This window comes from Dromaius novaehollandiae, chromosome 21, assembly GCF_036370855.1.
Source record: "Dromaius novaehollandiae isolate bDroNov1 chromosome 21, bDroNov1.hap1, whole genome shotgun sequence".
Lineage (NCBI taxonomy): Eukaryota > Metazoa > Chordata > Aves > Casuariiformes > Dromaiidae > Dromaius > Dromaius novaehollandiae.
Window position 1 is genome coordinate 13,048,129 of NC_088118.1, and position 26,717 is coordinate 13,074,845.

The following is a 26,717-nucleotide window of genomic DNA, read 5'->3' on the forward strand; positions in this document are numbered from 1 at the left end:
CTTCTGGCCCCCCAGACCCCTTAGATACTCTCTAGTCTCCTCGCAACCCCTCCAGATTTCTCCCTTCTTCCCCAGAGGCATTTCTGGACCACGTAGACGCCTTAGCACTTCTATAGTGTGCTCTGGAGCCCTCTTTTCGACAGAATGGGGCCCCCCAGCCCCCTTAGACATCCTCTAGTGTCCTTGGAACCCCTCCAGATTTCTCCCTTCTTCCCCAGAGGCATTTCTGGACTATGCAGATGACCTAGCACCCCTCTAGTGCGCTCTGGAGCCCTCTTTTCCACAGAATTGGGCCCCCCAGGCCTCTTCTGGCTCCCAAGCCCTGTTAGACATCCCCTCGTCTCCTTGCAACCCCTCCAGATTTCTCCCTTCTTCCCCAGAGGCATTTCTGGACCATGTAGGCGCCTTACCACCCCTCTAGTGCACTCTGGACCCCTCTTTTCCGCAGCATTGGCCCCCCTGGCTCTCTTCTGGCCCCCCAGACCACTTAGATACCCTCTAGTCTCCTCGCAACCCCTCCAGATTTCTCCCTTCTTCCCCAGAGGCATTTCTTGACCATGTAGACGCCTTAGCACACCTCTGGTGCACTCTGGAACCCTTTTTTCCACAGAATTAGGCCACCTGGCTGTCTTCTGGCCCCCCAGACCCCTTAGACAACTTGTATTCTACTCGCAACCCCTCCAGATTTCTCCCTTCTTTCCCAGAGGCTTTTCTGGACTATGTAGACGACCCAGCACCCCTCTAGTGCACTCTGGAGCCCTCTTTTCCACAGAATTGGGCCCCCCAGCTCTTTCTTGGCCCCCAAGACCCCTTAGACACCCTCTAGTCTCCTCGCAACCCCTCCAGATTTCTCCCTTCTTCCCCAGAGGCATTTCTGGACCATGTAGATGCCTTAGCACCCCTCTAGTGCGCTCTGGACCCCTCTTTTCAACAGAATGGGGCCCCCCAGCTCTCTTCTGCCTCCCCAGACCCCGAACACACCCTCTACTCTCCTTGCAACCCCTCCAGATTTCTCCCTTCTTCCCCAGAGGCATTTCTTGACAGTGTAGACGCCTTAGCACCCCTCTAGTGCACTCTGGACCCCTCCTGTGTACAGAACTGGGCCCCCGCAGCTCTATCCTGGCCCCCCAGACAGCTTAGACACCCTCTAGTCTCCTTGCAACCCCTCCAGATTTCTCCCTTCTTCCCCAGAGGCATTTTTGGACCATGTAGATGCCTTAGCACCCCTCTAGTGCAATATGGACCCCTCTTTTCCACAGGATTGGGCCCCCCAGCTCTCTTCTGGCCCCGCAGACCCCTTAGACACCCTCTAGTCTCCTTGCAACCCCTCCAGATTTCTCCCTTCATCCACAGAGGCATTTCTTGACAGTGTAGACATCTTAGCACCCCTCTAGTGTACTCTGGACCCCTCTGTTCCACAGAATGGGGCCCCCCAGCTCTCTTCGGGACCCCCAGACCCTGTAGACACGCTCTAGTTTCCTCGCAACCCCTCCAGATTTGTTCCTGCTTCCCCAGAGGCATTTCTTGACAGTCGAGATGCCTTAGCACCCCTCTAGTGTGCTCTGGACCCCTCCTGTGTACAGAGTTGGGCCCCCCAGCTCTCTTCGGGCCCCCCAGACCCCTTAGACACCCTCTAGTCTCCTCGCAACCCCTCCAGATTTCTCCCTTCTTCCCCAGAGGCACTCTTGAGCATGTAGACGCCTTACCACCCCTCTAGTGCACTCTGGACCACTCATTTGTGCAGATTTGGGCCGCCCAGATCTCTGCTGGCCCCCAAGACCCCTCAGACACCCTCTAGTCTCCTCGCAGCCCCTCCAGATTTCTTCCTGCTTCCCTAGAGGCATTTCTTGACCATGCAGATGCCTTAGCACCCCTCTAGTGCACTCTGGACCTCTCCTCTGTACAGAATGTGGCCCTCCAGCTCTCTGCTGGCCCCCAGACCCCTTAGACACCCTCTAGTCTCTTTGGAACCCCTCCAGATTTCTCCCTTCTTCCCCAGAGGCATTTCTTGACCGTGTAGACTCCTTAACATCTCCGTAGTGCGCTCTGGATCCCTCTTTTCCACAGAATTGGGCCCCCCAGCTCTCTTCGGGCCCCCCAGACCCCTCAGACACCCTCTAGTCTCCTCACAACCCCTCCAGATTTCTCCCTTCTTCCCCAGAGGCATTTCTTGACCATATAGACGCCTTAGCACCCCTCTAGTGCACTCTGGACCCCTCTTTTCCACAGAATGGGGCCCCCCAGCTCTCTTTGGGACCCCCAGACCCCTCAGACACCCTCTTGTCTACTCACAACCCCTCCAGATTTCTCCCTTCTTCTCCAGAGGAATTTCTGGACCATGTAGATGCCTTAGCAGCCCTCTAGTACGCTCTGGAGCCCTCTTTCCGACAGAATGGGGCCCCCCAGCTCTCTTTGGAACCCCCAGACCCCGTACACACCCTCTAGTCTCCTTGCAACCCCTCCAGATTTCTCCCTTCTTCCCCAGAGGCATTTCTTGACAGTGTAGACGCCTTAGTACCCCTCTAGTGTGCTCTGGAGCCCTCTTTTGCACAGAATGGGGCCTCCCAGCTCTCTTCTGGCCCCCCAGACCCCTTAGACACTCTCTAGTCTCTTTGGAACCTCTCCAGATTTCTCCCTTCTTCCCCAGGGGCATTTCTGGACCATGGAGACGTCTTAGCATCCCTCTAGCGCGCTCTGGACCACTGTTTCCCACCGAATGGGGCCCCCCAGCTCTCTTCTGGCCCCCAGGCCCCTTAGACACCCTCTAGTCTCCTTGCAACCCCTCCAGATTTCTCCCTTCTTCCCCAGAGGCATTTCTTGACCGTGTAGACGCCTTAGCACCTCTCTAGTGCGCTCTGGACCCCTCTTTTCCACAGAATTGGCCCCCCTGGCTCTCTTCAGGCCCCCCAGGCCCCTTAGACACCCTCTAGTCTCCTCGCAACCCCTTCAGATTTCTCCCTTCTTCCCCAGAGGCATTTTTGGACCATGTAGACACCTTAGCACTCCCCTAGTGCGCTCTGGACCCCTCTTTTCCACAGAATTGGGCCACCTGGCTGTCTTCTGGCCCCCCAGACCCCTTAGACACCTTGTATTCTGCTCGGAACCCCTCCAGATTGCTCCCTTCTTCCCCAGAGGCATTTCTGCACCATGTAGACGTCTTAGCACCCCTGTAATGTGCTCTGGAGCCCTCTTTTCCATAAAATTGGGCCCCCCAGCCCTCTTCTGGCCCCCCAGGCCCCTTAGACACTCTTTAGTCTCCTCGCAACCCCTCCAGATTCCTCCCTTCTTCCCCAGAGGCATTTCTGGACCATGTAGATGCCTTAGCACCCCTCTAGTGCGCTCTGGAGCCCTCTTTTTCACAGAATTGGGTCCCCTGGCTGTCTTCTGGCCCCCCAGACCCCTTAGATACTCTCTAGTCTCCTCGCAACCCCTCCAGATTTCTCCCTTCTTCCCCAGAGGCATTTCTGGACCACGTAGACGCCTTAGCACTTCTATAGTGTGCTCTGGAGCCCTCTTTTCGACAGAATGGGGCCCCCCAGCCCCCTTAGACATCCTCTAGTGTCCTTGGAACCCCTCCAGATTTCTCCCTTCTTCCCCAGAGGCATTTCTGGACTATGCAGATGACCTAGCACCCCTCTAGTGCGCTCTGGAGCCCTCTTTTCCACAGAATTGGGCCCCCCAGGCCTCTTCTGGCTCCCAAGCCCTGTTAGACATCCCCTCGTCTCCTTGCAACCCCTCCAGATTTCTCCCTTCTTCCCCAGAGGCATTTCTGGACCATGTAGGCGCCTTACCACCCCTCTAGTGCACTCTGGACCCCTCTTTTCCGCAGCATTGGCCCCCCTGGCTCTCTTCTGGCCCCCCAGACCACTTAGATACCCTCTAGTCTCCTCGCAACCCCTCCAGATTTCTCCCTTCTTCCCCAGAGGCATTTCTTGACCATGTAGACGCCTTAGCACACCTCTGGTGCACTCTGGAACCCTTTTTTCCACAGAATTAGGCCACCTGGCTGTCTTCTGGCCCCCCAGACCCCTTAGACAACTTGTATTCTACTCGCAACCCCTCCAGATTTCTCCCTTCTTTCCCAGAGGCTTTTCTGGACTATGTAGACGACCCAGCACCCCTCTAGTGCACTCTGGAGCCCTCTTTTCCACAGAATTGGGCCCCCCAGCTCTTTCTTGGCCCCCAAGACCCCTTAGACACCCTCTAGTCTCCTCGCAACCCCTCCAGATTTCTCCCTTCTTCCCCAGAGGCATTTCTGGACCATGTAGATGCCTTAGCACCCCTCTAGTGCGCTCTGGACCCCTCTTTTCAACAGAATGGGGCCCCCCAGCTCTCTTCTGCCTCCCCAGACCCCGAACACACCCTCTACTCTCCTTGCAACCCCTCCAGATTTCTCCCTTCTTCCCCAGAGGCATTTCTTGACAGTGTAGACGCCTTAGCACCCCTCTAGTGCACTCTGGACCCCTCCTGTGTACAGAACTGGGCCCCCGCAGCTCTATCCTGGCCCCCCAGACAGCTTAGACACCCTCTAGTCTCCTTGCAACCCCTCCAGATTTCTCCCTTCTTCCCCAGAGGCATTTTTGGACCATGTAGATGCCTTAGCACCCCTCTAGTGCAATATGGACCCCTCTTTTCCACAGGATTGGGCCCCCCAGCTCTCTTCTGGCCCCGCAGACCCCTTAGACACCCTCTAGTCTCCTTGCAACCCCTCCAGATTTCTCCCTTCATCCACAGAGGCATTTCTTGACAGTGTAGACATCTTAGCACCCCTCTAGTGTACTCTGGACCCCTCTGTTCCACAGAATGGGGCCCCCCAGCTCTCTTCGGGACCCCCAGACCCTGTAGACACGCTCTAGTTTCCTCGCAACCCCTCCAGATTTGTTCCTGCTTCCCCAGAGGCATTTCTTGACAGTCGAGATGCCTTAGCACCCCTCTAGTGTGCTCTGGACCCCTCCTGTGTACAGAGTTGGGCCCCCCAGCTCTCTTCGGGCCCCCCAGACCCCTTAGACACCCTCTAGTCTCCTCGCAACCCCTCCAGATTTCTCCCTTCTTCCCCAGAGGCACTCTTGAGCATGTAGACGCCTTACCACCCCTCTAGTGCACTCTGGACCACTCATTTGTGCAGATTTGGGCCGCCCAGATCTCTGCTGGCCCCCAAGACCCCTCAGACACCCTCTAGTCTCCTCGCAGCCCCTCCAGATTTCTTCCTGCTTCCCTAGAGGCATTTCTTGACCATGCAGATGCCTTAGCACCCCTCTAGTGCACTCTGGACCTCTCCTCTGTACAGAATGTGGCCCTCCAGCTCTCTGCTGGCCCCCAGACCCCTTAGACACCCTCTAGTCTCTTTGGAACCCCTCCAGATTTCTCCCTTCTTCCCCAGAGGCATTTCTTGACCGTGTAGACTCCTTAACATCTCCGTAGTGCGCTCTGGATCCCTCTTTTCCACAGAATTGGGCCCCCCAGCTCTCTTCGGGCCCCCCAGACCCCTCAGACACCCTCTAGTCTCCTCACAACCCCTCCAGATTTCTCCCTTCTTCCCCAGAGGCATTTCTTGACCATATAGACGCCTTAGCACCCCTCTAGTGCACTCTGGACCCCTCTTTTCCACAGAATGGGGCCCCCCAGCTCTCTTTGGGACCCCCAGACCCCTCAGACACCCTCTTGTCTACTCACAACCCCTCCAGATTTCTCCCTTCTTCTCCAGAGGAATTTCTGGACCATGTAGATGCCTTAGCAGCCCTCTAGTACGCTCTGGAGCCCTCTTTCCGACAGAATGGGGCCCCCCAGCTCTCTTTGGAACCCCCAGACCCCGTACACACCCTCTAGTCTCCTTGCAACCCCTCCAGATTTCTCCCTTCTTCCCCAGAGGCATTTCTTGACAGTGTAGACGCCTTAGTACCCCTCTAGTGTGCTCTGGAGCCCTCTTTTGCACAGAATGGGGCCTCCCAGCTCTCTTCTGGCCCCCCAGACCCCTTAGACACTCTCTAGTCTCTTTGGAACCTCTCCAGATTTCTCCCTTCTTCCCCAGGGGCATTTCTGGACCATGGAGACGTCTTAGCATCCCTCTAGCGCGCTCTGGACCACTGTTTCCCACCGAATGGGGCCCCCCAGCTCTCTTCTGGCCCCCAGGCCCCTTAGACACCCTCTAGTCTCCTTGCAACCCCTCCAGATTTCTCCCTTCTTCCCCAGAGGCATTTCTTGACCGTGTAGACGCCTTAGCACCTCTCTAGTGCGCTCTGGACCCCTCTTTTCCACAGAATTGGCCCCCCTGGCTCTCTTCAGGCCCCCCAGGCCCCTTAGACACCCTCTAGTCTCCTCGCAACCCCTTCAGATTTCTCCCTTCTTCCCCAGAGGCATTTTTGGACCATGTAGACACCTTAGCACTCCCCTAGTGCGCTCTGGACCCCTCTTTTCCACAGAATTGGGCCACCTGGCTGTCTTCTGGCCCCCCAGACCCCTTAGACACCTTGTATTCTGCTCGGAACCCCTCCAGATTGCTCCCTTCTTCCCCAGAGGCATTTCTGCACCATGTAGACGTCTTAGCACCCCTGTAATGTGCTCTGGAGCCCTCTTTTCCATAAAATTGGGCCCCCCAGCCCTCTTCTGGCCCCCCAGGCCCCTTAGACACTCTTTAGTCTCCTCGCAACCCCTCCAGATTCCTCCCTTCTTCCCCAGAGGCATTTCTGGACCATGTAGATGCCTTAGCACCCCTCTAGTGCGCTCTGGAGCCCTCTTTTTCACAGAATTGGGTCCCCTGGCTGTCTTCTGGCCCCCCAGACCCCTTAGATACTCTCTAGTCTCCTCGCAACCCCTCCAGATTTCTCCCTTCTTCCCCAGAGGCATTTCTGGACCACGTAGACGCCTTAGCACTTCTATAGTGTGCTCTGGAGCCCTCTTTTCGACAGAATGGGGCCCCCCAGCCCCCTTAGACATCCTCTAGTGTCCTTGGAACCCCTCCAGATTTCTCCCTTCTTCCCCAGAGGCATTTCTGGACTATGCAGATGACCTAGCACCCCTCTAGTGCGCTCTGGAGCCCTCTTTTCCACAGAATTGGGCCCCCCAGGCCTCTTCTGGCTCCCAAGCCCTGTTAGACATCCCCTCGTCTCCTTGCAACCCCTCCAGATTTCTCCCTTCTTCCCCAGAGGCATTTCTGGACCATGTAGGCGCCTTACCACCCCTCTAGTGCACTCTGGACCCCTCTTTTCCGCAGCATTGGCCCCCCTGGCTCTCTTCTGGCCCCCCAGACCACTTAGATACCCTCTAGTCTCCTCGCAACCCCTCCAGATTTCTCCCTTCTTCCCCAGAGGCATTTCTTGACCATGTAGACGCCTTAGCACACCTCTGGTGCACTCTGGAACCCTTTTTTCCACAGAATTAGGCCACCTGGCTGTCTTCTGGCCCCCCAGACCCCTTAGACAACTTGTATTCTACTCGCAACCCCTCCAGATTTCTCCCTTCTTTCCCAGAGGCTTTTCTGGACTATGTAGACGACCCAGCACCCCTCTAGTGCACTCTGGAGCCCTCTTTTCCACAGAATTGGGCCCCCCAGCTCTTTCTTGGCCCCCAAGACCCCTTAGACACCCTCTAGTCTCCTCGCAACCCCTCCAGATTTCTCCCTTCTTCCCCAGAGGCATTTCTGGACCATGTAGATGCCTTAGCACCCCTCTAGTGCGCTCTGGACCCCTCTTTTCAACAGAATGGGGCCCCCCAGCTCTCTTCTGCCTCCCCAGACCCCGAACACACCCTCTACTCTCCTTGCAACCCCTCCAGATTTCTCCCTTCTTCCCCAGAGGCATTTCTTGACAGTGTAGACGCCTTAGCACCCCTCTAGTGCACTCTGGACCCCTCCTGTGTACAGAACTGGGCCCCCGCAGCTCTATCCTGGCCCCCCAGACAGCTTAGACACCCTCTAGTCTCCTTGCAACCCCTCCAGATTTCTCCCTTCTTCCCCAGAGGCATTTTTGGACCATGTAGATGCCTTAGCACCCCTCTAGTGCAATATGGACCCCTCTTTTCCACAGGATTGGGCCCCCCAGCTCTCTTCTGGCCCCGCAGACCCCTTAGACACCCTCTAGTCTCCTTGCAACCCCTCCAGATTTCTCCCTTCATCCACAGAGGCATTTCTTGACAGTGTAGACATCTTAGCACCCCTCTAGTGCACTCTGGACCCCTCTGTTCCACAGAATGGGGCCCCCCAGCTCTCTTCGGGACCCCCAGACCCTGTAGACACGCTCTAGTTTCCTCGCAACCCCTCCAGATTTGTTCCTGCTTCCCCAGAGGCATTTCTTGACAGTCGAGATGCCTTAGCACCCCTCTAGTGTGCTCTGGACCCCTCCTGTGTACAGAGTTGGGCCCCCCAGCTCTCTTCGGGCCCCCCAGACCCCTTAGACACCCTCTAGTCTCCTCGCAACCCCTCCAGATTTCTCCCTTCTTCCCCAGAGGCACTCTTGAGCATGTAGACGCCTTACCACCCCTCTAGTGCACTCTGGACCACTCATTTGTGCAGATTTGGGCCGCCCAGATCTCTGCTGGCCCCCAAGACCCCTCAGACACCCTCTAGTCTCCTCGCAGCCCCTCCAGATTTCTTCCTGCTTCCCTAGAGGCATTTCTTGACCATGCAGATGCCTTAGCACCCCTCTAGTGCACTCTGGACCTCTCCTCTGTACAGAATGTGGCCCTCCAGCTCTCTGCTGGCCCCCAGACCCCTTAGACACCCTCTAGTCTCTTTGGAACCCCTCCAGATTTCTCCCTTCTTCCCCAGAGGCATTTCTTGACCGTGTAGACTCCTTAACATCTCCGTAGTGCGCTCTGGATCCCTCTTTTCCACAGAATTGGGCCCCCCAGCTCTCTTCGGGCCCCCCAGACCCCTCAGACACCCTCTAGTCTCCTCACAACCCCTCCAGATTTCTCCCTTCTTCCCCAGAGGCATTTCTTGACCATATAGACGCCTTAGCACCCCTCTAGTGCACTCTGGACCCCTCTTTTCCACAGAATGGGGCCCCCCAGCTCTCTTTGGGACCCCCAGACCCCTCAGACACCCTCTTGTCTACTCACAACCCCTCCAGATTTCTCCCTTCTTCTCCAGAGGAATTTCTGGACCATGTAGATGCCTTAGCAGCCCTCTAGTACGCTCTGGAGCCCTCTTTCCGACAGAATGGGGCCCCCCAGCTCTCTTTGGAACCCCCAGACCCCGTACACACCCTCTAGTCTCCTTGCAACCCCTCCAGATTTCTCCCTTCTTCCCCAGAGGCATTTCTTGACAGTGTAGACGCCTTAGTACCCCTCTAGTGTGCTCTGGAGCCCTCTTTTGCACAGAATGGGGCCTCCCAGCTCTCTTCTGGCCCCCCAGACCCCTTAGACACTCTCTAGTCTCTTTGGAACCTCTCCAGATTTCTCCCTTCTTCCCCAGGGGCATTTCTGGACCATGGAGACGTCTTAGCATCCCTCTAGCGCGCTCTGGACCACTGTTTCCCACCGAATGGGGCCCCCCAGCTCTCTTCTGGCCCCCAGGCCCCTTAGACACCCTCTAGTCTCCTTGCAACCCCTCCAGATTTCTCCCTTCTTCCCCAGAGGCATTTCTTGACCGTGTAGACGCCTTAGCACCTCTCTAGTGCGCTCTGGACCCCTCTTTTCCACAGAATTGGCCCCCCTGGCTCTCTTCAGGCCCCCCAGGCCCCTTAGACACCCTCTAGTCTCCTCGCAACCCCTTCAGATTTCTCCCTTCTTCCCCAGAGGCATTTTTGGACCATGTAGACACCTTAGCACTCCCCTAGTGCGCTCTGGACCCCTCTTTTCCACAGAATTGGGCCACCTGGCTGTCTTCTGGCCCCCCAGACCCCTTAGACACCTTGTATTCTGCTCGGAACCCCTCCAGATTGCTCCCTTCTTCCCCAGAGGCATTTCTGCACCATGTAGACGTCTTAGCACCCCTGTAATGTGCTCTGGAGCCCTCTTTTCCATAAAATTGGGCCCCCCAGCCCTCTTCTGGCCCCCCAGGCCCCTTAGACACTCTTTAGTCTCCTCGCAACCCCTCCAGATTCCTCCCTTCTTCCCCAGAGGCATTTCTGGACCATGTAGATGCCTTAGCACCCCTCTAGTGCGCTCTGGAGCCCTCTTTTTCACAGAATTGGGTCCCCTGGCTGTCTTCTGGCCCCCCAGACCCCTTAGATACTCTCTAGTCTCCTCGCAACCCCTCCAGATTTCTCCCTTCTTCCCCAGAGGCATTTCTGGACCACGTAGACGCCTTAGCACTTCTATAGTGTGCTCTGGAGCCCTCTTTTCGACAGAATGGGGCCCCCCAGCCCCCTTAGACATCCTCTAGTGTCCTTGGAACCCCTCCAGATTTCTCCCTTCTTCCCCAGAGGCATTTCTGGACTATGCAGATGACCTAGCACCCCTCTAGTGCGCTCTGGAGCCCTCTTTTCCACAGAATTGGGCCCCCCAGGCCTCTTCTGGCTCCCAAGCCCTGTTAGACATCCCCTCGTCTCCTTGCAACCCCTCCAGATTTCTCCCTTCTTCCCCAGAGGCATTTCTGGACCATGTAGGCGCCTTACCACCCCTCTAGTGCACTCTGGACCCCTCTTTTCCGCAGCATTGGCCCCCCTGGCTCTCTTCTGGCCCCCCAGACCACTTAGATACCCTCTAGTCTCCTCGCAACCCCTCCAGATTTCTCCCTTCTTCCCCAGAGGCATTTCTTGACCATGTAGACGCCTTAGCACACCTCTGGTGCACTCTGGAACCCTTTTTTCCACAGAATTAGGCCACCTGGCTGTCTTCTGGCCCCCCAGACCCCTTAGACAACTTGTATTCTACTCGCAACCCCTCCAGATTTCTCCCTTCTTTCCCAGAGGCTTTTCTGGACTATGTAGACGACCCAGCACCCCTCTAGTGCACTCTGGAGCCCTCTTTTCCACAGAATTGGGCCCCCCAGCTCTTTCTTGGCCCCCAAGACCCCTTAGACACCCTCTAGTCTCCTCGCAACCCCTCCAGATTTCTCCCTTCTTCCCCAGAGGCATTTCTGGACCATGTAGATGCCTTAGCACCCCTCTAGTGCGCTCTGGACCCCTCTTTTCAACAGAATGGGGCCCCCCAGCTCTCTTCTGCCTCCCCAGACCCCGAACACACCCTCTACTCTCCTTGCAACCCCTCCAGATTTCTCCCTTCTTCCCCAGAGGCATTTCTTGACAGTGTAGACGCCTTAGCACCCCTCTAGTGCACTCTGGACCCCTCCTGTGTACAGAACTGGGCCCCCGCAGCTCTATCCTGGCCCCCCAGACAGCTTAGACACCCTCTAGTCTCCTTGCAACCCCTCCAGATTTCTCCCTTCTTCCCCAGAGGCATTTTTGGACCATGTAGATGCCTTAGCACCCCTCTAGTGCAATATGGACCCCTCTTTTCCACAGGATTGGGCCCCCCAGCTCTCTTCTGGCCCCGCAGACCCCTTAGACACCCTCTAGTCTCCTTGCAACCCCTCCAGATTTCTCCCTTCATCCACAGAGGCATTTCTTGACAGTGTAGACATCTTAGCACCCCTCTAGTGCACTCTGGACCCCTCTGTTCCACAGAATGGGGCCCCCCAGCTCTCTTCGGGACCCCCAGACCCTGTAGACACGCTCTAGTTTCCTCGCAACCCCTCCAGATTTGTTCCTGCTTCCCCAGAGGCATTTCTTGACAGTCGAGATGCCTTAGCACCCCTCTAGTGTGCTCTGGACCCCTCCTGTGTACAGAGTTGGGCCCCCCAGCTCTCTTCGGGCCCCCCAGACCCCTTAGACACCCTCTAGTCTCCTCGCAACCCCTCCAGATTTCTCCCTTCTTCCCCAGAGGCACTCTTGAGCATGTAGACGCCTTACCACCCCTCTAGTGCACTCTGGACCACTCATTTGTGCAGATTTGGGCCGCCCAGATCTCTGCTGGCCCCCAAGACCCCTCAGACACCCTCTAGTCTCCTCGCAGCCCCTCCAGATTTCTTCCTGCTTCCCTAGAGGCATTTCTTGACCATGCAGATGCCTTAGCACCCCTCTAGTGCACTCTGGACCTCTCCTCTGTACAGAATGTGGCCCTCCAGCTCTCTGCTGGCCCCCAGACCCCTTAGACACCCTCTAGTCTCTTTGGAACCCCTCCAGATTTCTCCCTTCTTCCCCAGAGGCATTTCTTGACCGTGTAGACTCCTTAACATCTCCGTAGTGCGCTCTGGATCCCTCTTTTCCACAGAATTGGGCCCCCCAGCTCTCTTCGGGCCCCCCAGACCCCTCAGACACCCTCTAGTCTCCTCACAACCCCTCCAGATTTCTCCCTTCTTCCCCAGAGGCATTTCTTGACCATATAGACGCCTTAGCACCCCTCTAGTGCACTCTGGACCCCTCTTTTCCACAGAATGGGGCCCCCCAGCTCTCTTTGGGACCCCCAGACCCCTCAGACACCCTCTTGTCTACTCACAACCCCTCCAGATTTCTCCCTTCTTCTCCAGAGGAATTTCTGGACCATGTAGATGCCTTAGCAGCCCTCTAGTACGCTCTGGAGCCCTCTTTCCGACAGAATGGGGCCCCCCAGCTCTCTTTGGAACCCCCAGACCCCGTACACACCCTCTAGTCTCCTTGCAACCCCTCCAGATTTCTCCCTTCTTCCCCAGAGGCATTTCTTGACAGTGTAGACGCCTTAGTACCCCTCTAGTGTGCTCTGGAGCCCTCTTTTGCACAGAATGGGGCCTCCCAGCTCTCTTCTGGCCCCCCAGACCCCTTAGACACTCTCTAGTCTCTTTGGAACCTCTCCAGATTTCTCCCTTCTTCCCCAGGGGCATTTCTGGACCATGGAGACGTCTTAGCATCCCTCTAGCGCGCTCTGGACCACTGTTTCCCACCGAATGGGGCCCCCCAGCTCTCTTCTGGCCCCCAGGCCCCTTAGACACCCTCTAGTCTCCTTGCAACCCCTCCAGATTTCTCCCTTCTTCCCCAGAGGCATTTCTTGACCGTGTAGACGCCTTAGCACCTCTCTAGTGCGCTCTGGACCCCTCTTTTCCACAGAATTGGCCCCCCTGGCTCTCTTCAGGCCCCCCAGGCCCCTTAGACACCCTCTAGTCTCCTCGCAACCCCTTCAGATTTCTCCCTTCTTCCCCAGAGGCATTTTTGGACCATGTAGACACCTTAGCACTCCCCTAGTGCGCTCTGGACCCCTCTTTTCCACAGAATTGGGCCACCTGGCTGTCTTCTGGCCCCCCAGACCCCTTAGACACCTTGTATTCTGCTCGGAACCCCTCCAGATTGCTCCCTTCTTCCCCAGAGGCATTTCTGCACCATGTAGACGTCTTAGCACCCCTGTAATGTGCTCTGGAGCCCTCTTTTCCATAAAATTGGGCCCCCCAGCCCTCTTCTGGCCCCCCAGGCCCCTTAGACACTCTTTAGTCTCCTCGCAACCCCTCCAGATTCCTCCCTTCTTCCCCAGAGGCATTTCTGGACCATGTAGATGCCTTAGCACCCCTCTAGTGCGCTCTGGAGCCCTCTTTTTCACAGAATTGGGTCCCCTGGCTGTCTTCTGGCCCCCCAGACCCCTTAGATACTCTCTAGTCTCCTCGCAACCCCTCCAGATTTCTCCCTTCTTCCCCAGAGGCATTTCTGGACCACGTAGACGCCTTAGCACTTCTATAGTGTGCTCTGGAGCCCTCTTTTCGACAGAATGGGGCCCCCCAGCCCCCTTAGACATCCTCTAGTGTCCTTGGAACCCCTCCAGATTTCTCCCTTCTTCCCCAGAGGCATTTCTGGACTATGCAGATGACCTAGCACCCCTCTAGTGCGCTCTGGAGCCCTCTTTTCCACAGAATTGGGCCCCCCAGGCCTCTTCTGGCTCCCAAGCCCTGTTAGACATCCCCTCGTCTCCTTGCAACCCCTCCAGATTTCTCCCTTCTTCCCCAGAGGCATTTCTGGACCATGTAGGCGCCTTACCACCCCTCTAGTGCACTCTGGACCCCTCTTTTCCGCAGCATTGGCCCCCCTGGCTCTCTTCTGGCCCCCCAGACCACTTAGATACCCTCTAGTCTCCTCGCAACCCCTCCAGATTTCTCCCTTCTTCCCCAGAGGCATTTCTTGACCATGTAGACGCCTTAGCACACCTCTGGTGCACTCTGGAACCCTTTTTTCCACAGAATTAGGCCACCTGGCTGTCTTCTGGCCCCCCAGACCCCTTAGACAACTTGTATTCTACTCGCAACCCCTCCAGATTTCTCCCTTCTTTCCCAGAGGCTTTTCTGGACTATGTAGATGACCCAGCACCCCTCTAGTGCACTCTGGAGCCCTCTTTTCCACAGAATTGGGCCCCCCAGCTCTTTCTTGGCCCCCAAGACCCCTTAGACACCCTCTACTCTCCTTGCAACCCCTCCAGATTTCTCCCTTCTTCCCCAGAGGCATTTCTGGACCATGTAGGCGCCTTACCACCCCTCTAGTGCACTCTGGACCCCTCTTTTCCGCAGCATTGGCCCCCCTGGCTCTCTTCTGGCCCCCCAGACCACTTAGATACCCTCTAGTCTCCTCGCAACCCCTCCAGATTTCTCCCTTCTTCCCCAGAGGCATTTCTTGACCATGTAGACGCCTTAGCACACCTCTGGTGCACTCTGGAACCCTTTTTTCCACAGAATTAGGCCACCTGGCTGTCTTCTGGCCCCCCAGACCCCTTAGACAACTTGTATTCTACTCGCAACCCCTCCAGATTTCTCCCTTCTTTCCCAGAGGCTTTTCTGGACTATGTAGACGACCCAGCACCCCTCTAGTGCACTCTGGAGCCCTCTTTTCCACAGAATTGGGCCCCCCAGCTCTTTCTTGGCCCCCAAGACCCCTTAGACACCCTCTACTCTCCTTGCAACCCCTCCAGATTTCTCCCTTCTTCCCCAGAGGCATTTCTGGACCATGTAGATGCCTTACCACCCCTCTAGTGCGCTCTGGACCCCTCCTGTGAACAGAACTGGGCCCCCGCAGCTCTATCCTGGCCCCCCAGACAGCTTAGACACCCTCTAGTCTCCTTGCAACCCCTCCAGATTTCTCCCTTCTTCCCCAGAGGCATTTTTGGACCATGTAGATGCCTTAGCACCCCTCTAGTGCAATATGGACCCCTCTTTTCCACAGGATTGGGCCCCCCAGCTCTCTTCTGGCCCCGCAGACCCCTTAGACACCCTCTAGTCTCCTTGCAACCCCTCCAGATTTCTCCCTTCATCCACAGAGGCATTTCTTGACAGTGTAGACATCTTAGCACCCCTCTAGTGCACTCTGGACCCCTCTGTTCCACAGAATGGGGCCCCCCAGCTCTCTTCGGGACCCCCAGACCCTGTAGACACGCTCTAGTTTCCTCGCAACCCCTCCAGATTTGTTCCTGCTTCCCCAGAGGCATTTCTTGACAGTCGAGATGCCTTAGCACCCCTCTAGTGTGCTCTGGACCCCTCCTGTGTACAGAGTTGGGCCCCCCAGCTCTCTTCGGGCCCCCCAGACCCCTTAGACACCCTCTAGTCTCCTCGCAACCCCTCCAGATTTCTCCCTTCTTCCCCAGAGGCACTCTTGAGCATGTAGACGCCTTACCACCCCTCTAGTGCACTCTGGACCACTCATTTGTGCAGATTTGGGCCGCCCAGATCTCTGCTGGCCCCCAAGACCCCTCAGACACCCTCTAGTCTCCTCGCAGCCCCTCCAGATTTCTTCCTGCTTCCCTAGAGGCATTTCTTGACCATGCAGATGCCTTAGCACCCCTCTAGTGCACTCTGGACCTCTCCTCTGTACAGAATGTGGCCCTCCAGCTCTCTGCTGGCCCCCAGACCCCTTAGACACCCTCTAGTCTCTTTGGAACCCCTCCAGATTTCTCCCTTCTTCCCCAGAGGCATTTCTTGACCGTGTAGACTCCTTAACATCTCTGTAGTGCGCTCTGGATCCCTCTTTTCCACAGAATTGGGCCCCCCAGCTCTCTTCGGGCCCCCCAGACCCCTCAGACACCCTCTAGTCTCCTCACAACCCCTCCAGATTTCTCCCTTCTTCCCCAGAGGCATTTCTTGACCATATAGACGCCTTAGCACCCCTCTAGTGCACTCTGGACCCCTCTTTTCCACAGAATGGGGCCCCCCAGCTCTCTTTGGGACCCCCAGACCCCTCAGACACCCTCTAGTCTCCTCGCAACCCCTCCAGATTTCTCCCTTGTTCCCCAGAGGCAATTCTGGACCATGCAGACACCTTAGTACGCCTCTAGTGCGCCCTGGACCGCTCTTTTCCACAGAATCACAACCCCAGCCCCTTTAGACACCCTCTAGTCTCCTGGCAATCCCTCCAGATTTCTCCCTTCTTCCCCAGAGCCATTTCTTGACCATGTAGACGCCTTAGCACCCCTCTACTGTGCTCTGGAGCCCTCTCTTCCACAGAATGGGGCCCCCCACCTGTCTTCTGGCCCCCCAGCCCCCTTAGACACCCTCTAGTCTCCTCGCAACCCCTCCAGATTTCTCCCTTCTTCCCCAGAGGCATTTCTGGACCATGTAGACACCTTAGCACCCCTCTAGTGCGCTCTGGACCCCTCTTTTCCACAGAATGCGCCCCCCCAGCTCTCTTCTGGTCCCGCAGACCCCTTGGACACCCTCTAGTCTCCTTGCAACCCTTACAGATTTCTCCCTTCTTGCCCAGAGCCATTTCTTGACTGTGTAGATGCCTTAGCACCCCTCTAGTGTGCTCTGGAACCCTTTTTTCCACAGAATGGGCCCCCCCTAGCTGTATTCTGGGCCCCTAGACCCCTTAGACACCCTCTAGTGTCCTCGCAACCCCTCCAGATTTCTCCCTTCTTCCCCAGAGGCATTTCTGGACCATGTAGATGCCTTAGCACCCCTCTAGTGCGCTCTGGAGCCCTCTTTTCCACGGAATGGGGCCCCCTAGCTCTCTTCTGGCCCCCCAGGCCCCTTAGACACCCTCTAGTCTCCTCGCAACACCTCCAGATTTCTCCCTTCTTGCCCAGAGGCATTGCGTGATGATGTAGACGCCTTAACAGCTCTCTACTGTGCTCTGGACCCCTGTTTTCCACGGACTTGGGTCACCTGGCTGTCTTCTGGCCCCCTAGGCCCCTTAGACACCCTCTAGTCTCCTCGCAACCCCTTCAGATTGCTCCCTTCTTTTCCAGAGGCATTTATTGACAGTGTAGACGCCTTAGCACCCCTCTAGTGCGCTGTGGATCCCTCTTTACCACAGAATGGGGCCCCCCAGCTCTCTTCTGGCCTTCCAGACGCCTTAGACACCCTCTAGTCTACTCGCAACCCCTCCAGATTTCTCCCTTCTTCCCCAGAGGCATTTCTTGACAGTGTATACGCCTTAGCACCCTTCTACTGTGCTCTCAACAACTCTTTTCCACTGAATTGGGCCACCTGGCTGTCTTCGAGCCCTAATGCGATTAACCTTTTTTTTGCCTCAGAGCTCCATTTTGGATATCTAGAGTACTTTAGGACCCTGTTAGAAGCCTCAGAATTCCTGTTGAGCTTTTCTTCATGCTGTGGAGCCCTTTTTTGTTCCCCTACCAGACTTAGCAGCCCTCTGTTCTGCTTTGGCCTCATCTCTTGTGCTTTTATTTTTCCGTGCAGAGCTCTCTTTGTCCTCCAGTCCCCTCAGCACCCCTCCAGTCCCCTCAGCAGGCTTGTAAAGGCCTTTGTCATGATCCAAAGCTGTGTTTTGGATCTCCAGTTCCCTTAGGACCCCTATAGTGCACTGAGAACCCGTCTGGAGGCCTTTGTTGTGCCCCACAGCCCTGTTTTGGTCATCTGCATAGTATGAGAGCCTTCCTGTCTCCTCAGAGCACCTGCTGAGGTCAGTCACGTTAGCCAGTTTCGGTTTTTTTGCCATTTAGTCCCCTTAGGAGCCCTCTGGTCTGCTGAGAACCACTCCTGGGGTGTGGTGCTTGTTCTGCACCAGAGCTGTCCTCTGGCTGCACAGCCCCCTTTGGAATTCTCTAGTCTGCTCAGAAGCCCTTCAGATTTCTTCCTTGTTCTCCCGAGTCATTCCTTGGCCATGCAGGCTGCTTAGCACCTCTCTAGTGGCCTCTGGACTACTCTTTTGTCCTTCCTTGTTCCCTAGAGCTGTCTTTTGGCTATTTCCTTTAGGAGTTATTTAGTGGTCTCAGAATTCTTCCTGAGCCCTCTCTTATGCCCTAGAGTGCTTTTTTCATCGTTTAGGTGCCTGAGTACCCATGTTTTCTTCTGAACCCCTTTGGAGGCTTTACTTGTTCTCTTCTGCCTTCTTTTAGTTGCTCTCTAGTCTGTGTAAGAGATATCTAATCTGCTCTGGATTCTTCTTTAGAGCTTTGTTGTGCTGCATAGACCTCTATTGGTCCTGTAGAGCTCTGAGGAACCCCTTTAGTTTACTCTGGACTACTCTGTCAGTCTTTCTTTTGTGCCTGAACTCTGTTTTGGCCCTTTAGTCCTTGTGTGACCGCTGCCATCCATTCATAACTGCTTCTGGAAGCCTTTGTTGTGCCCCAGAGCCCTGCGTGGGTTCTCCAGCCCTCTTAGCATCCCTCTTCCCTCCTCGTGCGCGTCCTCCACTTAGGCATACAGAGGTAGTATTCCCGTGGGGAACGCTCCATTCCACCCAGTGGCCCCTTTTTCTAAGCACTCTAGGTACTATACAGGAAATACCCCTGTTTGGAAGTACTCACATTACAGAAGCAGCGTTGTTCCGGGGGGTTATTTAGATATCTTGGTTTGCCCTAGAGGAAATGCTGTCTTCCTACAACAGCTGTATTCAATACAGGTGTGAACCAATTAGAGCAGTGTGGTGTAGCGTTCCCTTTATAGGTTATGTGGAATCTTGTAGTTTTCTTTCTAAGCCTAAGTAGAACTGATTTCTAGTTTTCAGTGTAAAGGCTAGTGCTAGTTAGGGTAAAAGAATTTAATAACAGACCTCCTGGTATTATGGATATAGTATATGAAGTCTTAGTAACAAAGAAGATGGTCCATTTTATCCAAGAGGTCTGTTTAGCCTTTCTGTGCTCTGCAGCCTAGCTACAGAGTGGAAGCAAAAGCCTTGCTCTTCCCTAGCCCTCTGTCTTTATGGCTGGCAGTGCTTTGCCCCTCCCCTTCCCAGGGCTTGTGGGTCGGGCAGTGGGCGGGGCTAGGGGTACATAAAGCGAGGGCCTGGTGGCAGGGAGTTCATTCTGCATTTGCTGTCCTTTGGGGTTAGTGGTCTGGACTTGCCTCGGCGAATAGCAGCATTTGAAGAAGCAAAGGTATCCAGGAAGAGTTATTGCTGCATTTGGAGATGCAAAGGCTGTTCCTTAAGATTAGAGCAACGGGATGGCTGAAGGTGGAGCCGTAAGCCTGCCAGAAAATCGCTTAAAGCAGGCAGTTTTGGTTTTGCGTCGGTGTCTCGGCGCGGGGCGTTCAGGGGTGGAAGAGGGCTTCCGCGTCTGCAGTCGTATCTTTTGTTAACCATCAGTATTGTTTTGTTGCGTTTCTGTGTTTATTGCGGAAGGGATGCAGCTTCATCGCTTGGCTCTTTGAAGATGATGACACTCGAAGAATTGTTTGTCCCTCAGCTGGATTGCAGAGAAAAGGACAGAACAGGGGTCCCCGGAAAACATTTCCATCTACGTTTCCGCTCTACGTAGTGCTTGTGTGCCTTATGTCCAGTAATGTGGATGCATGTGAGATATCGTTCTCGTCAGCTACTGTGGTTTCCGGTTTGCTTGCCGGATGTTCTGCTGCTCCTCAGAAATATTGTCAGCTCTGTTCCAAGAGGAAGTGAGTAAGTTTTTTTTGTAGTATGCAGAGTTATGGAAGAGTCTAGACTTTATGTGAAGAGTGTGAAGAGCCAAGTGAGCATTCTTCCTGCCTGGAAGTGCAGTATGATGAGAAAGGAAGTCACATCTTTGGAAACTAAGTGCAGCTGTGAGTAAGTCCATGTGTCTGAAGGGGTCAAAAAGCAACCTCCTGCAAGCTAACGAATTCACCTCTTTTCTTGTCCAAGCCTCAGTGCTGAGAGAGGAAAAAAGCTGCTGGCCTTCTCGGGACCGGCAGGAAACAATTTGCAGTCTCGCCTGGCAGCTCTTTTCTTTCATCTGTGCCTGCGAACCCACTGCCATCTGCTCTTTTGTGGCTCTGCTTCTGACTCCTACCGTGGCTTCTGGGGCTGTCCGCTTTGCTTTTTCAGATACCTTGCGGGCCTTTTCCAGGCATGCCTGAGGATTTGAGGTGAGGTAGAATGGGTGAGTGTAATGGCGTGTCAGTTGTTTTACGGCTAGTCCGCAGTGCCTAGGAGAAGAGTAATTTTGTTGTTTTGTTTTTTGCAGGGGCCATGGGATTACTTTCAGTCAGGATGTGGGAGTATTGCTTTGGCGCGGTGCGGGTGAATGGAGCGACAACGGCGGTTTGGAGAGGCACGCTCTTGCAGATGAGCATGGAGGTGCCCGGCACGGGGGGTGACTGCTTGCGCTTTGGTTTGGCAGGTGATGAAGGTGAGCGAAGGAAGATTAGAGAGGATGTGGCTGCCGTTGAGTGATGCCTCTTAAGGATCAAAAGTGACCTGACTGCCCCCCCCCCCCGCCCCCAGCCCTGGAAAAGCTAAGGTGAGGGGCAAAGGGTGTTGGGGTTGTCTTCATTCTGTGCATGCGTGCTGATATTCAGTGTAGTAGGGAGGGCTGCTCTGGATGAGTGGTGTGTGAGGCAGAGGTGGTGGGGTGCGCATGGCAGAAAGTGAGGGTGTGGTACGTAGGGCAGCTCCAGCCTGTGTCTGTGTTGTTGTGTAGTCTATGTGGTGTGTGTTGTAGCTGTGCTATCTTTTGCTCAGGTCTTGATGTTGCTCTTGCTCTTTGTGCTCAAGGAGCACAGCCCACGCTCCACAGCGCCATCGCGGCAGGCATCTGCCGTCTTTTGCCCGGCCTCAGTCATCGGCATCGCTCCAGCGGATCGCGTCTCGTCCCGTGCGGGCAGCCGAAAGGGGCGGTCCGTCGCTCCGGCTTTGCATCGTGACCATTTGCGGCCGCTCATCTTCGGGGCCATTGTCGAGGCCTTTTTGCCTGCCCCTCTTCTGTTTCTGCTCTTGTTTTTCATCTTCTTGGCATGCTTTCAGGGTTCTTCCCTGTATCGCCGCAGCCTCGGGTCTTCCCGGCCGGGTGCTTCAGCATCGGTCGTCCCGGCTTTGCGGGCCGCTTTCCATCCCGGGCAGTGGCGTTTGACTCTTTTCTGGGCTCATCCGGAGCAGCAGAGCCGCACGGTCATGGCATCGTAGGGCTTTCTGGCTGGTAGCATCTTATGCGTGGGAATAGTTCTTTTTGCGTACGGCTTTCCTGCATGTTTGTGTCTGATGCTTGTACCTATGTGTGTTTGTTTTGTGTCTAATGCTTGTCTGTGTGTGTGGGGATGGAGCTGCTTTGCCTGTGGTTATTAGCAATGGTAGCGTATGGAGTGTGGCAGCGATGGCCCGGAATGGTGATCGGTCAGTGTCCGTGTGCTCCAGTTTATGTTGCTTTTTGCAGATGCAGAACAGTGTTCCAAGTGGGTCCAAGGGCGCTGGAAGGAAGGGGCATGCCCCAAGAAGGTGAGCTAGAGATTTGGTGTTGGAAGGAGAGTGTTGCGGTCAGTGGGTTGCCCGGTTAATTTTTGCTTTGTGCTTGTAGGCGTGGAGCCTTGCGGGGAGCAGGTCGCTCACATCCAGGAGGAGCAGGGTGAGGTGAGCATCAGTCTGGGTGAGGACGTAGAGCCCGGCGTAGGGCCGTCACCTCGTCGGCGCCGTCCCCATTGCCCGGCGCCGTTCCTGTTTTACAGGTGTGTGGCAGACCTCGGCGTGGGGAGCCGTAGCCCGGCAGTCGGGATGGGAGAGCGGAGCAGGTAAAGGTATTGTAGCGAGGTAATGTTGTGCATGGGGTGTGGTTTTTGGCATGACCTCAAGCTGTGGTCTTCTCTGTGGTTTTGCAGGCATTGCAGGAAGTTTTGGAGAGGAGAAGCTGAGCGGCAACGAGGAGCCTGAGCAGGTGAGAAGGGAAGCTTGTCTGCCTGAGTTTTATTATGCGGTAGGGTGCTGCTGGCCTGCCTCTCGGTGATGTGTTTTGCTCTGCTTTTTCAGGTACGGTGCAGGCCTTTCCCAGGCGTGGCTGAGGTTTTGAGGTGAAGTGGAATGGGTGCGTATAATGGTGTGGCAGTAGTTGTAGGGCTAGTCCGCACTGCCTAGCAGAAGAGTAATTTTGCTTTGCTTTTTCCAGATGCCATGGGCAGCCTCACAGCCACAGTGCTGGAGCGTGGCTTTGGCACAGTACAGGTGAGTGCGATGATAATGGTGGTTTGGAGGAGGGTGCTCTCGCAGATGTGGCTGGAGCTGACCGGCAAGGGGGTCACTGCTTGTGCTCTGGTTTGGCAGGTGATAAAGGCAACTGTGGTGACTGAAGGGAGATCAGCGCGGATGCGGCTGCCATTGAGGATGGCTCTTGAGGAGCGATGGTGATGCCCAGCATTTGAACAGTAAAGTTGAGGGGCAAAGGGTATCAGGGGTGTCTTAACTCTGTGTGTGTGTGTGTGTGTGTGCACGCTGATGTTCAGTGTAGAGCGGAGGGCTGTTCTGGATGAGTGGGGTATGTGTGAGGCAGAGGTGCTGAGGTGCGCATGGCAGAAAGTGAGGGTGCGGTAGGCGGGGCAGCTCCAGCCTGTGTCTGTGTTGTTGTGTAGTCTATGTGGTGTGTGTTGTAGCTGTGCTATCTTTTGCTCAGGTCTTGATGTCGCCCTTGCTCTTTGTGCTCAAGGAGCACGGCCTACACTGTGGAGCGCTAGCATTGTAGGCCTCTGTCATGTTTTGCTGGCTTGACTCATCAGTATCGCACCCACGGACGGTGTCTCGTCACGTGCAGGCAGCCGAAGGGGGCGGTCCGTGCCTCCGGCTTTGCATCGTGCCCATCGATCTTTGCGGCCACGGTCGAGGCCTCGTCGGCCGCTCTCGTTCCGAGGCCGCTCTTTTTTTGCGTCTCACCGGTGCCCTTTCAGGGTTTTCTTCCCTGTGTCATCACGGCCTCAGGTCTTCCTCGCTGGCCTCTTCCGCATGGCCGTTCCTCGCTTTGCCGGCCGCTTTCCATCCCGGGTGTTGACATCTTAGTCTTTTCTGGGCTCGTCCAGAGCAACAGAGCCGCAGGGCTGTGGTGTCATCAGATACCATGTGGAACGCATTGGAATAGTTCTTTTTGCATAGGGCTTTCCTTCATGTTTGTGTCTAATGTTTTTTTTTTTTTTGGTCTGTCTGTGTGTGTTTGGAGCTGCCTTGCTTGTGGGTGTTAGGAATGGTGGTGTGCGGAGTGTGTCAGTGATGGACTGGAATGGTGATTTGTCAATGTCTGTGTGCTCCACTTTATGTTGTTTTGTTTTGTTGTTTTTTGCAGATGCTGAGCAGTGTTCTGAGTGGGCCCAAGGGAGCTGGAGGAAGAAAGGGGCATGCCCCAAGAAGGTGAGCTAGAGATTTGGTGTTGGAAGGAGAGTGTTGCGGTCAGTGGGTTGCGCGGTTAATTTTTGCTTTGTGCTTGTAGGCGTGGAGCCTTGCGGGGAGCAGGTCGCTCACATCCAGGAGGAGCAGGATGAGGTGAGCATCAGTCCGGGAGTGGACATAGAGCCCGGTGTAGGGCCATCACCTCGTTGGCGCTGTCCCCGTCGCCCAGTGCCGTTCCTGTTTTACAGGTGTGTGGCGGACCTCGGTGTGGGGAGCTGTAGCCCAGCAGTTGGGATGGGAGAGTGGAGCAGGAAAAGGTGTGGGAGCGAATGCCTGATGTGGATGGGCTGTGGTGTTGCGGGCATCGCCTGAGCACGTGATTTCTCTCTGTGCTTGCAGGTTTTGCGGGAAGTTGTGGAGAGAAGCAGCTGAGTGCTGAGAAGAGCCTGAGCAGGTGAGCGGGGGAGCTTGTTGGGTCTGATTTTATTGTGGGGTGGGTGGTGTTGGGCTGCCTGTCGGTGATGCCTTTTTCTCTGTTTTTTCAGGTCTGCTGTGGGCCTTTCCCAGGCGTGGCTGAGACTTTCAGGTGAGTGGATCGGAGCTGGATGTTGTAGGGCTGGTGAGCGCTGCCTGGCAGAAGAGTCACTTTGTTATTTTGTTTTTTTCCAGGCGCCACGGGCTTCCTCCCCAGGCATTGGAGTTGTTGCGGTGCAGGTGAGTGGAGTGCCAATGGCGCTTTGGTGGAGGGTGCCCTTGCAGATGGGGATGGAGCTGACTGGCAAGAGAGTGACTGCTTGTGCTCTGGTTTTGCAGGTGATGAAGGCAAATGTGGTGAGCAAAGGAAGATCAGTGTGGATGCGGCTGCTGCTGAGGATGGCTCTTGAGGACCAGTGACCTACAGCACTGCCACAGTTAAGTTGAGGGGCAAAGGGTGTTGGGGCATCCTCAGTTTCTGTGTATGTGTGTGTGTGTGTGTGTGTGCGTGCTGATGTTCAGTGTAGAGTGGAGGGTTGTTCTGGATGAGTGGTGTGTGTGAGGCAGAGGCAGTGGGGTGTGCATGGCAGAAAGCGAGGGTGGATGTCAGGCAGGGCAGCTCCAGCCTGTGTCTGTGTTGTTGTGTAGTCTATGTGGTGTGTGTTGTAGCTGTGCTATCTTTTGCTCAGGTCTTGATGTTGCTCTTGCTCTTTGTGCTCAAGGAGCACAGCCTATGCTCTGCAGCAGTAGTGTGGCAGGCATCCATTGTCTTTCGCCTGGCCAGACTCATCAGCATTGCTCCAATGGACTACGTCTTGTTCTGCACAGGCAGCTGAAAGGGGTGGTCTGTGACTCTGACTGTGCATCGTGGCCGTTTGCGGTCCGTCATAGTCGTGGCCACCGTCGAGGCCTCATCGGCCGCACCTCTTCCGGGGCCGCTCTTGTTTTGTGTCTCGCTGGCGCCCTTTCAGGGTTTCCTTCCCTGCGTCATCATGGCCTCGGGTCTTTCTCGCTGGCCTCCTCTGCATCACTCTTCTGAGCTTTGCCGGTCCCTTTCCATCCTGGGCATTGACGTTTGACTCTTTTCTGGGCTCGTCCAGAGCCTCGGCCCTACGACGCCACGACCGTGCGGCTCTTTCTGGCCGGCAGTCTTATGTGTGGGAATAGGGTTTTTTTTGTGTAGGGCTGTCCTCTGTGTTTGTGTCTGCTATTTGTTTGTCTGTGTGTTTTTGGGGCTGGAGCTGCCTTGCCTGTGGGTGTTAGCCATGGTGGTGTGTGGAGTGTGTCCGTGATGGACTGGAGTGGTGGTGTTGCAGGCATCGCCTGAGTGTGTGATTTCTCTCTGTGCTTGCAGGTTTTGCGGGAAGTTGTGGAGAGAAGCAGCTGAGTGCTGAGAAGAGCCTGAGCAGGTGAGCGGCGGAGCTTGTTGGGTCTGATTTTATTGTGGGGTGGGTGGTGTTGGGCTGCCTCTTGGTGATGCCTTTTTCTCTGTTTTTTCAGGTCTGCTGTGGGCCTTTCCCAGGCGTGGCTGAGACTTTCAGGTGAGTGGATCGGAGCTGGATGTTGTAGGGCTGGTGAGCGCTGCCTGGCAGAAGAGTCACTTTGTTATTTTGTTTTTTTCCAGGCGCCACGGGCTTCCCCCCAGGCAGGATGTTGGCGTTTGGAGTTGTTGCGGTGCAGGTGAGTGGAGCGCCAATGGCGCTTTGGTGGAGGGTGCCCTTGCAGATGGGGATGGAGCTGACTGGCAAGGGGGTGACTGCTTGTGCTCTGGTTTGGCAGGTGATGAAGGCAAATGTGGTGAGCAAAAGAAGATCAGAGGGTGTGGCTGCTGCAGAGGATGTGTCTGCTGTTGAGGATGCCTCTTGAGGAGCAACAGTGATGCAGAGCACTGCAAAAGCGAAGTGCATGGGCAAAGGGTGTTGCGGGGTGTGTGTGTGTGTGTGTGTTTGTGTGTGTGAGGCAGAGGCAGTGGGGTGTGCATGGCAGAAAGTGAGGGTGGGTGTCAGGCAGGGCAGCTCCAGCCTGTGTCTGTGTTGTGTAGTCTATGTGGTGTGTGTTGTAGCTGTGCTATCTTTTGCTCAGGTCTTGATGTTGCCCTTGCTCTTTGTGCTCAAGGAGCACAGCATATGCTTTGTAGTGCTAGTGCAACAGGCATCTGCTGTCTTTTGTCTGGTCTTGACCGACTCATCTGCATTGCTCCAATGATCATCTTGTTCTGTGCAGGCAGCTGAAAGCAGCAGTCTGTCACTGTGATTCTGCATTGTTTCTGGCCAATCATCTTGGCAGCCATCATTCAGGTCTTGTTGGTCGTGTGTTTTCTGAGGCCTCTCTTATTTTGCATCCTCCTGGTGCCCTTTCAGGGTTTTCTTCCCTGTGTCATCAGAGCCTCGGGTCTTTCTTGCCGGCCTCTTCCGCATGGCCGTTCCTCGCTTTGCTGGCCCCTTTCTGTCACAGATGGTGGCATCTGACTCTTTTCTGGTCTCGTGGAGAGCACCAGAGCCGCACGGTCGTGGCATTGTAGGGCTTTCTGGCTGGCAGCATCTTCTGTGCTGGCATTGTTTTTTGCATGGAGGGTGTGTGTACGTGTCTGTGTGTACGTGTCTGTGTGTACGTGTCTGTGTGTACGTGTCTGTGTGTACGTGTCTGTGTGTGTGTTTGGAGCTGCCTTGCCTGTGGGTGTAGTAATGGTAGTTGCCAGAGCAGAATAATGTATCTATGAAACACTTATTTTGTTTTTTCTTTTTTTTTTTTGGGGGGGGGGGTTGTGTCAGTAAGAGATAAAAGTAGGTTTTTTCTTTAATTTTTTTTATTGGCATGGCCATTTTGGGGGCGGGGGGGGGTTCTATTCAT

The 26,717-nt window shown here is 55.3% G+C and overlaps 1 long non-coding RNA gene across 1 annotated transcript; it reads left to right on the forward strand.

Moving 5' to 3' along the window:
* Positions 1 to 22,187: 22,187 nt before the first annotated feature.
* Positions 22,188 to 23,551, forward strand: LOC135330518 (uncharacterized). The gene is made up of 4 exons (XR_010392537.1): positions 22,188 to 22,244; positions 22,344 to 22,444; positions 23,350 to 23,414; positions 23,494 to 23,551. It is a non-coding gene; the product is annotated as an uncharacterized LOC135330518 (long non-coding RNA).
* The last annotated feature ends 3,166 nt before the right edge of the window (positions 23,552 to 26,717 follow it).